Below are 11,774 nucleotides of genomic sequence, written 5' to 3' on the forward strand. Positions count from 1 at the left end.
ATATCTGCGTTTATTATCACATACTTTTTTGCTGGTGTTAATCTATCATTATATTAGTGCAATAAATTACTTTGCTATGGTGTATTTTACTTTATTATTATGATTATTGTGATTATTATTACTTTGTGTGCCAGTTTGGGGGCTTGAACTGTGGGCCTGGGTGCTGTCCCTGAGCTTCTTTTGCTTAAGGCTAGTGCTCTACCACTTGAACCACGGTTCTACTTCCAACTTTTTCTGAGTAGAGATAAGTGTCTCAAGGAGTTTCCTGCCTGGGCAGGCTTTCAACCATGATCCTTAGATCTTATCCTTCTGAGTAGTTAGGTGTGAGCCACTAGCAGCCAGCTCTATATTTTATTTTTATGTGGAGTTGAGTTATTTTGCTTTATTTTGTTGAAATTTTTACATCTCCATTAGAGAATATTGACCTAATTTTTTTCATTTTTTAAAAGGGCTATGATTGCTTTTTTAATCAGACAAGGTTTGGCTTCAGAGAATAATTAGGTAATATTCTAATCTCTTCTGTTTTCTGGAGGAAATGGAATACAATTAACATTAATTCTTCCTGTAGTGTTTGGTAGAATTCATCTGTGGAGCTCATACTAGTTTCACAATGTGAGATTTCTAATTACAGATTCAAATTATTTAATAAACTGTTTACATTATCTATTACTTCTGGGGTATATTCTGGTAGCTTGTGTTTTTCCAGTAATGCATCTAGTTTATTGAAGATATTGTTTTTATTTGCATAAAAGTATTCATAATATTTCCTTATTAGATTTATAGTAACTATTCAAAAAGTTACAATACCTTTCTTATTCCATTGTTGGAAAGTTGATAGTTAATATCTCCTCTCTGTCTACATAGAAGCTGATCAAATCTATTAATTTCTAAATAAAAAAGTTTCTAATTTAATAAGTATTAAATTGTAATTTTGTTTTACTCATTAGTTACTGTTCTGAACTTCACTATTTCTTTCCTTTGGGTTTTACCTTTATTTGCTTTTTTTATGATTATAATTGGAGTATGAGTAATGAATTTTAGAGATTGTTTTCTGTTGTAATAATTATTTCTTGCCAAAATTGTCCTTCAAGTACTATTTTTATTCCATTACACAAATTTTCACATATTGTGCCCTTATTTTATTCATGCAGAAAGACTTTATATTTTCTCTATTGATTCTTTTATATTCATTGTTTATTTAGAAGTGTGTTATTTTCTCAATATTTGAGAGGTGTTCAGCTATCTTTTTGGTATTGTATATATTTAAATATATTGAGATTCATTTCATAGGCCAGAATTGAAAACAGTAATAAGGGTGTAGTTAAGAAGAATGATTGTCCTATAGTTAATGAGTAGAATAATCTGCAGGTTTCAATTGGTCCAAATTGGTCAATGATGTTATTTAAGTCAGCATTTTTACTATGGTCTATTCAATGATGTTATTTAAGTCAGCATTTTTACTATGGTCTATTTAATTATTCTATCAGTTATTGAGATGATGGCAAGGTAACATCTAAGTCTGGTGATATCTTTCTTTCTCTTTTTCTTCCTTTCTTCCTTCCTTGCAAATTTGTAAGCTCTCTTCTCATGTAGTTAGACTTTCTGCTACTGATCTCTCATGTGTTTAGAATTTCTGCTTTTGGTGCATGAATCTAATTGACATTTGTAGTAAATTTACCTCCATTCTCTGTATTTTTCCTGACATCTATTATGTCTGACTTTAACAAGTTTTTCTTTAGTCACTTTTGTTTCTTAATTTGTCATATTTAACACGAATTCACTGCAAAACTTCTAGTTGAATCTAGATTTTTTTTTGTTCAAGTCGATAATCTCAGGCTTTTAATTAGGTTAATTAGATAGATATTCAATATGTTTCTTTCTTGTGGTACTGAGGTTTGGGCTCATAGCACTGTGTTTGCTAGACAAATGCTGTTCCACTTTTAGCCTTTCTACATTGTTAAAGGATCATGTTTCCCTCATATTAACCTCAGAGCACAATCTTTCCATCTGTACTCTTACATAGTTGAGATTAAAGGTATATCACTTTGTCTGGTTTGTGTTTTGAGATAAGGGGTTCTTGCTAACTTTCTATCTGGACCCTGAGATCTCTAGGCACAATTTTTTCTGGTACTTTTGTGTGATTCACTATAGCCACAAGTAGTTTTTCCACACATGGGTGCTAATCAGCATTCAAATGACCACCTACAGATGCACACTGCATATCAGCCTAGCCCTGGACAGCTTGATGTCACAGCTTCTAAGTTCTCTATGGATAAGTGGAGTCCTCTCTCTGGGCAGTTCGGTTCCCTGTAGTACATGCCCATGAACTGTGGATGCCTGGTTTTCCAGTTCCATCTCCTTAATGGAAAGACAATGACCTCTGAGTGTCCTCACTGCCTGATTGACTGTTCTCCAGTTAGTAGCTGCCACTCAATCATGTGTTTCTTTTATTTGCTAATGTTAAAGGTTTGTAAGCTTGATGTTTGTATTTTACTCAATGTTTGACCTTTTCAGGATGAAAGTAAATACCATTTCTGTTTCCCCTTCTTGGTCAGATTATAAGGCTCATTTTCAATCAACGGGACAATACAATTGCTCATAAATATTCCAAAGATTCAAGATTACTCTGTAGCATGATTAATAGTCACATGAGATAGTCTTGACTATTTACAACTAGGAAAACTCGAAAGAAAAAAGGAATTTAATAGCTGAGAGAAGATATAGTGGGGAAGCAACATACTGAGTTGGGAGAAGAAAACCAGTTTGGGAAACACAGCTAAACTTAAGAAAACATAATAAGCAGAAGCACCAAGGTGTGAGTTGCAAACTCAGGAATGAGCAGAGATAATAACATCCCTCACATAGCCATGGCAGTTCCATCTGGTTAGTGGGTTCCCACTTGTAGATTGAGAACTCCCCCTTGTCCTTGGCATTATTCCTCCACTCTCAGATGTGCACTGAATGTCATACACCACTAGACAGCTGCAAACACAGCTGCAGTCATAGTTAACTGGTAACTGAAGCTGGAACTTGTGCACATAGTCCTTGGTTTTCTTTTTCCCTCTCTCTTTCTTGCTGACTTTAATTACTAAATATTCTTGGGGCATGTTCCCTGTGTTGGGTACACTCAACAGTAATTATGTTCAGAGAAAAAAATAATACATTCTTCTAAAGTCTGTCTTGTTCTACTTGTGTCAGTAAACCATTTTCTCACAATATATTGATTCCTATGTCAATAAGACTAAGTATTTCTCATAGTTTAACTGCTAGTGTTATAATCATCCATTTGTTTATTCCACAAATATTTATTAAGTATTTTATTTTAATTATCACAAACCTGTTAAAAATTCTACAATTTGGCCTGGGAAGGTGGCTCAGTGGTAGAGTGCTTACCTTGCACGCATGAGGCCCTGGGTTCGATTCCTCAGCACCACATAAGCAAAAAAGCCGAAGTGGGGCTGATGCTCAAGTGGTAGAGTGCTAGCCTTCAGCTGAAGAGCTGAGGGACAGAGCCCAGGCCCAGAGTTCAGGCCCCACAACCAACAAAATAAATAAATAAGAATAAAAGATTTCCACAATTTGATCATTTGAAGCCTAGTCAATACTGGGACACTTTGTCTTTCTAGGATGCTGTATAGTTTTAGAAAATATGTAATATAACTGTGTATTTCAAGAAAATATTTATATTCCCAAAAGAGAAATATAGCTGGTAATTGCATTTTGTGTCATGTTAAAGAAACAAGAAAGACATTTAAGCCTAAAATTGAACATATTGCCAGGATACCTGATCAGGAAACAAGGGAGATTTTTTTTTTTTGCTACCTCTGAAGTAAGATAAAGCTAATTATAAATTAAATATATTTAACTCATATAAAGTTAAAATGATTGTTGTGGCATGAATGTGCTTATCTTTGAGGAAGAATTTTGTACATTTAAAATGATCTTTCCCATGTTTAGTATTTTAATTGTCTATTTTTGTTTCTCCTAATCCATATATTCAATATCCCTGGTTTCTTTCTGCTTATCCAAGCTGTAGGTGTAAAGCCCAAGACATGATGTAACTGTCACATAGTAGGCAAAGTAGGTTGAGGATGTGATCAAATATTGAGCCCTATGTAGTCTTTCAGCTTTTATCTTCTACTTCTCATTGTCTATTGACAATTGTAACTTATAGATGCATATAGATGCATTAAAACTAATTTTTTTGCAGACTGAGATGGTATAATGAGTTTGGGATGTGGTGGTAATCTAGCTCTTTGTAAGAAAAAACTAGACTTATTTGTCTTATTTGCTAATTTTCAAGGTACTATTTAACTGACACATAGAAAAGTTTTGAATATTTGCTAACTGGTTCTTATTGCCAATTCTTGTTTGTTCCTGTATGCCATCTACCAGATATTAGTCATCTTGTCTTCTTGTAAAGTATTATTAAACATCTGTTGGCAATCCCTGATACAAAATAACTATCATTATCCCTTCATCACCTACTGGCTTTCCCTAAGGTGAGAACAATCATTGCTTTAACCTAGACCCTCCCCAGGGAACTGACTTTATGGGCACTTTGAGTTTACACCTATCTCCCTCTGTGATCTCTTTCCCTTTCTCTTAAATGATCATACTGTTTTTACAGTTTTACCCCTAAGATCCTAGGTTTAAAATCATCCATTCTGGATTTCTTTGCAAGTTAAATTAAATTTTTTTCAATGCTGGGGATGAAACCTGGAGCCTTTCATGTGCTAAGCAACATCTCTACTACTGAGCTAAAACCCTTTGGGTTTTGAAAGAATGTCTCACTATGCACCCTCATACTATTCTCAATCTTGATTGTGTAGCCCAAATTGACTTCTAAGTTGTGACTCCTGTTCCTCTGCTTCTTGATTTCTTTGATTATAAATATATGGTACCACACTCATTTTAAAGCTGGATTTCTGAGTGCTGTTAGATATAGCATTAAAAAAGTTTCAATTAAGACATTAAATCACAATTTTATTATTTAGGAATAAATTTAGGATGTGAAGATGTGTCTTTAATTAAACATTAGCATCTAAATTGGTGAAAAGAGAGAAAGTGGGGAAAAAGAAAGAGAAGAAAAGAAGAAGGAAGGAAGGAAGGAAGGAAAGAAGGGAGGGAAGGAGAGAGGGAGGAAGGAAGGAAGAAAGAAAAAAAAGGAGGAAGGGAGGGAGAAAGGAAGGGAAGGAGGAAGGGAGAAAGAAAGAGGGAGAAAGAAAGGAAAAAAGGGTGATTCCCTAAATTTTACATTAAAATAAATTCAATTATAAAGTTTTATTTTTCAAATGAAGTTATCTCTTAAAGTTATTCAGATATAATAAAAGTGTTAGATTGGATAATTTTATGTTTAATAAGTGTTGAGCAATGTTCTCAGCACTGTAAGTTATTGTTGCTGCTATATTCTCACTTGGCACAGACACAACACATTAAGGTTACAGCAATGATGTGGGCATTTATGGGAGACTGGATTAAATCCTTCTGAGATTAATGATCTGAACAGATAGCTGAGGCTTCACCTCACCCTTCTGGGAACCTATTTATCTTTCAGGGAATCAGGAGAGCACAGTGGAAAGAAGCCAGAATATATATTACAGTGAGAATACATGGGGTTCAAATTCTATCTCCACAATGATTTGACTTTTTTGTTTTGTTTTGTTATTTATATATTTTTATTGTAAAGATATTGTATAGAGGGGTTACAGTTACATGAGTGAGGTAATGAGTACTTTTCCTATCCAGCATTGTTACCTCCTCCTTTGTTTTTCCCCTACCATCCCTTCCCTTCCCACCTCCCCAGTTTGACTTTTTAATAAATTCGTTGTAAACCAACTTCTTCACTGGGACAGGAAAAATAAATGAGAATAAAGTACTTAAAAGAAAATAGAAATATTTAGGTTTCATTTACCTTTTTTATTCTATACATCTCTTTTTGAATTTGTTATTTATTAGCAAGAGACTAGCTAATGGATTTGATAATAGTGCTGGATCAGAACAGTTTAGGGAGATGTATTTGGTGACAGAAAGACAGATTTCTATAAAGGAGTCAGGCAGGAGGAACTATTAGGGTTGAAAATAACACATTTGGGGGCTGAGAATGTGGCTCAGTGGTAGAGTTCTTGCCTTGCATGTGTGAGGCCCTGGTTTCAATTCCTCAGCACCACATAAGCAGAAAAAGCCAGAAGTGGTGCTGTGGCTCAAGTGGTAGAATGCTAGCCTTGAGCTGAAGAGCTGAGGGACAGTTCCCAGGCCCAGAGTTCACCCATGACTGAGAAAAAGAAAGAAGAAGAAAAGAAGAAGGAGAAGAAGGAGAAGAAGGAGAAGAAGAGGAGGGGAGGGGGGAGGGGGAGGGGGAGGGGGAGGGGGAGGGGGAGGGGGAGGGGGAGGGGGAGGGGGAGGGGGAGGGGGAGGGGGAGGGGGGAGGGGGAGGGGGAGGGGGAGGGGGAGGGGGAGGGGGAGGGGGAGGGGGAGGGGGAGGGGGAGGGGGAGGGGGAGGGGGAGGGGGAGGGGGAGGGGGAGGGGGGAGGGGGAGGGGGAGGAGGAGGAGGAGGAGGAGGAGGAGGAGGAGGAGGAGGAGGAGGAGGAGGAGGAGGAGGAGGAGGAGGAGGAGGAGGAGGAGGAGGAGGAGGAGGAGGAGGAGGAGGAGGAGGAGGAGGAGGAGGAGGAGGAGGAGGAGGAGGAGGAGGAGGAGGAGGAGGAGGAGGAGGAGGAGGAGGAGGAGGAGGAGGAGGAGGAGGAGGAGGAGGAGGAGGAGGAGGAGGAGGAGGAGGAGGAGGAGGAGGAGGAGGAGGAGGAGGAGGAGGAGGAGGAGGAGGAGGAGGAGGAGGAGGAGGAGGAGGAGGAGGAGGAGGAGGAGGAGGAGGAGGAGGAGGAGGAGGAGGAGGAGGAGGAGGAGGAGGAGGAGGAGGAGGAGGAGGAGGAGGAGGAGGAGGAGGAGGAGGAGGAGGAGGAGGAGGAGGAGGAGGAGGAGGAGGAGGAGGAGGAGGAGGAGGAGGAGGAGGAGGAGGAGGAGGAGGAGGAGAAGAGGAGTAACACATTTGTAACCTGGGGACTGGCAACAGTCTTTCCTATTTCTCTGAAGTCTATGTGTATGCTAATTTTCCCTCTATACCAATCTGTGGTCTGCTTCTGTTTTGAAGATATCTTTAATTCTACAATGGAGGTCATAGAAAGTCCTAATGAAATTTAAACTAGAGTGCTTTAGTTTTTCTTTTCTCTATAGAATGTTTTTTTCAGGAACATCTTTATTCTGAAAGAGACCTTGAAGGCACCCACATGTACAGTAAAATCATATCTTCTTTCCTTAGCCTTTCACAATGAATTGTATTCCAGAGAAACTGTGTCATTTTGCATTCCAGAACACACTTTGAAGAGAGCAAGGACGAAGCATTTACCCAGTTGGAAAGCTTTCCTGGAGACATGATGAATTGGGGGAACAAAAGGATCTCCCCCTAACATGACAACAGCACACTTGGGAGGCTGAACATGTACCTCTGACTTAAATCTGAGTTATTATAAGAAAAACAGAGGAGGAAGGGAGATGATTTTAATTTCCCAGTGTTGAAGATAGTTTATTAGGATGAAAGACAGACACATAGACTATGCACAGACTTGTACTGGTTTGGGGTGATTCTATAAATCTTAAAATTTGGTGAAACTCTTTGCTATTTCAAAGAACAAGGATACACTGAAAAAATACAAAAACAAAGAAACAAGCCATTATCACACCCTGATGTCATTTACAATCTTTTCCAATGTGGGTTTTTCAAGCTAATAAATTAACATAAGTAGATCCAGAACTACTTAAGGAGTTTGGTTTTTTTTTGTTTTATGTTTTTTAAATAACACAAGTCAAAGAAAATACAATATAAAACCCAGTCTTTTTTTGTTGTTGTTGGTCATGGGACTTGAACTCTGGGCCTGGGCACTGTCCTTGAGCTTCTTTTCTCAAGGTTAGTGCTCTACCACTTGAGCCACAGTGCTACTTCTGGCTTTTTCTGCTTATGTGGTGCTGGGAATCGAACCCAGGGCCTCATGCATGCAAGGCAAGCACTCTACCACTGAGCCACCTTCCTAGCCCCAAAACCCAGTCTTTTCTTATTTCATTGCTTGGAAGCTGAGGCAGTATGATTATGTGTTTGAGGCCAGCCTGGGACACAAGTTAAAAACAAGTTCATCCTCAAAAAGATCGTGTCTCAAAAGAAAATTAACTCTAACAAAGGTGAAAAAACTAAAACCCCTGTCCCAAACAAGAGCTGAGGATTGTTCTTGTGTGACTGTTAAGAATGTACTTTGTACTTCTAAAGGTTGTTAAATAAATAAATAGTATATGAAACAAAGAATGTAAAACATAATGTCTAAGATACTTACTATGTGACTGTTTCTAGAAGAAGAAGAAAAAACACTGCTGACCCAAATTTAAAATATTCAACCTCAGTGGTTTTTTGACACCTCTGACTCTTCTTTTAATAAAGAAAAAGAACTTAACCAAAATTCAACACTTGCCTATTATATGAATGCTCAGGAAAATAGCAATTCAGGAAAACTTTTAACCTGATAAAGAACATCTTTTAAAACCTGTAATTAATGATGTACACTGATATTAAAAAAACTCAACATTGTGTTATTAAGACTGAAGACTGAACAAGGATGTGTACATTCTCAACTCTTTTGTAAGATAATTCTGGAGATTCTAACCAATAAGAAAAAAATGGTATCTTTTCACAGGTGATATCACTTACTATGTAAAAAGCTCAAGGAATGTACAAAACAGTATAAGAGCAATGACAACAAAAAATAGCAAGCTAATAACTAATAAGTGAGTTTGGCAAGAACATATAATAGAAGGTTGATATATAAAAATCAATTCATGAAGAGAAGGTAGGGGAAAAACAAAGGCGGAGGCAACAATGCTTGATAAGAAATGTACTCTTTACCTTGCTCATGTAACTGAAAACCCTGTGTACAGTATTTTCACAATACAAAACTTACAAAAATTAATTCATTTTACATTTCAGCACTGAACATGTAATAAATAAAATTAAAAGGCTAATATTACTTACAGTTACTCAAAAACTGCAATAGTCACAAATCTAGGAGAATATGGGTGAGATTAGTGTGAATAATATATCACAATTTTAAAATATATCAAGAAGATACAGGTAAATGGGATGACGTTCAATGTCCTGATACACAGGATTAATAGAGTACCTGTAAAATATAATGGTGAGATTTTCTGTAGTATAGGAAGGTTTGTATTAAAATTCATACAAAAACGCAATAAATGTAGCTAAAACAAATTTAACACAAGTATAAACCCAGAACAGTTAGTTGATTTCAAGATGTTATACAGTTACAGTGATCCTGATCTTATAGAACTGACACACAAATAAAATGATTGAAGCAGAAAAGTATGAGATAAATCCACACAAATAAGTTCTACTGATTTCATTATTAGGGAAAATACAATTTAATGAAGTTATGGTTTTAGTGATAAATATTTCTGGAATATTTGACTATTCATACACAAAGGATGGAAGATGGATAAAAGGAAGGAAGGAAAGAAGGAAGGGAAAGAAGAAAGAAAGAAAGAAAGAAAGAAAGAAAGAAAGAAAGAGAAAGAGAAAGAGAAAAACGAGGGAGGGAGGAAGAAGGAAGGAAGGAGGGAAGGAAGGAAGGAGAGAGGGAGGGAGGGGGGAAGGAAAGGAAGAAAGGGAATAAATTTTGATCTAAACTGTGAATCTTGTAGAAAAATTACTTTAAATGAATCCTAGAATTATACATAAAATGCAAATACTGGCAGGGATGTGGCCAAAAAAGAACACTACTGCACTGTAGGTGGGAATGTAAACTTGTTCAACCACCCTAGAAAGCAATAGTGACATTGTGGCTTAAGTGGTAAGGCCCTAGTCTTTTTTTTTTTTTTTTTGTCGGTCGTGGGGCTTGAACTCAGGGCTTGGGCACTATCCCTCAGCTCTTTAGCTCAAGGTGAGCGCTCTGCCACTACTACCAGTTGTCTAGTGCTTTACTGGAGATAAGAGTCTCACAGAGTTTCCTGCCCCGGCTGGCTTTGAACTGTGATCCTGAGTTCTCAGCCTTCTGAGTAGCTTGGTTACAGGCGTGAGCCACTGGCGCCCTGCAGGACCCTAGTCTTGAATTTAAGGACACTACCTAGGCCCTGAGTTCAAGCCCCAGGACTGGCAAAAAAAAAAAAAATCAAACATCAACAACAACAAAACCAAACACTTTGATGACTGAAAATATAGTGCATAGTGTATAATGAGTGTATACTATGTAGGTAGTTATATAATAGTAGAGTGAGATCTTATCTGTATGGACTTGTAGCAATAGATTAAAGGAAAAGGCCATATTGATTTTGTCTTGACAAAGAATGGACACAAGTGGACAGGATAATGGTGGACAAGAGGTTTCCAGGAAGGTAAGGGTATACCCACCACTGAGCAGCAGGTAATCCTAAAAAACAGTGATGTGAGAATCAAAACAGATTCTGTCTCCAGGACTGTTACAGACTACCAGCAATCTCCCCAAAACTAGATGCTGAAAACCTCATTTACATTCAAAATGCACCACTGATTCTTATTTGTAGTTAAATTCCAACAGTCAGAGACTGTGTCTTTCTGTGTCTTATGGGTATAATTGTTAACATCGCACAGTTAAATGATAGTGGTGGTCTATTTCAGATAGAGGGACCTCATTATGTAGATAGAATAGAACATCTGGCTGTCTCCTCCTTAGATAGCAAACAAGAAAGTGAAAAGCAACTGGAACTATTTGAACATACCATCTATGCTGTGTGACAATGTGGTTCTGAGATATATCTTCTGACCATAACCTATGAAAAGAAGATTTTTCCCATCTTTTTGGCCTAAGTCCTAGCTGGAGGTAACTTGAAAAACAGTATAACTATAAAATGAGAAACTATTTTAAAAATATGCTCAATTACACTATTTACGAGCAAATGTCTTTAAGTCAATTTTTAATACCTTATTTTTAAAAAGACTATTAAGATTAAGAACCTGCTAGGTGCGATACAGGTTAACCAAATTGCTAATGTCAGGATATCTTTTCTTCATTAAAACCCTAATTCTTGTACTATAATTAGATTTAAATGCATAATATGGATTTAGTAGTAATTAAATCTGTGAATGTTAGATCATTTATGTTTGGTATCAGATTCAGAAAAAGAATTTCAAGTTAATTGCTTTCTAAAAAGAATTAAATAAATTAAATCACTTAGATTATGGTATAAATCAAAAGTCAAAAAATCCCCAAATTTTAGGTAAGAAATTTTAAATTACATAATACAAAATAATATCTGATTCTAGGTCTCTGATTTTCTAAAAAGTAATTTTTAAAAATCCTTTATGTAAGTTCATGCAGTATGTTTTTGTATCTGGCCTTTCTTACGTAGAACAGTATTCTCTAAGTTCAATTCTGTCCTCACAAGTAGAAACATTTTATCACACACACACACACACACACACACACACACACACACAGAATGTATGCAGTGTGATACATATGTTAATTTGCTTGTTGCTAGCAATCATTTCACTATGTATATAAAAATACTTTCCTAAATAGCACAAAAAATATAAAACTTTATATACAAAGCATGGTGTTGGTTGTGCATGTCTTAGCTAAGTAGGAGGCTGAGATCTAAAGTATCTCAGATTGAAACCAACCCCGGCAAAAAAGTCTTTGAGACATCATCTCTGATTAACCAGCAAAAAAACAGACTTGAGGCA

At 36.9% G+C, this 11,774-nt stretch overlaps 1 non-coding gene across 1 annotated transcript; it reads right to left on the reverse strand.

Moving 5' to 3' along the window:
* Positions 1–8,004: 8,004 nt before the first annotated feature.
* Trnaa-ugc lies at positions 8,005–8,084 on the reverse strand. The gene has a single exon. It is a non-coding gene; the product is annotated as a tRNA-Ala (tRNA).
* Positions 8,085–11,774: the final 3,690 nt, after the last annotated feature.

The sequence above is a fragment of the Dipodomys spectabilis genome, unplaced genomic scaffold, assembly GCF_019054845.1.
Source record: "Dipodomys spectabilis isolate Male_0828 unplaced genomic scaffold, ASM1905484v1 ptg000436l, whole genome shotgun sequence".
NCBI classification, from domain to species: domain Eukaryota; kingdom Metazoa; phylum Chordata; class Mammalia; order Rodentia; family Heteromyidae; genus Dipodomys; species Dipodomys spectabilis.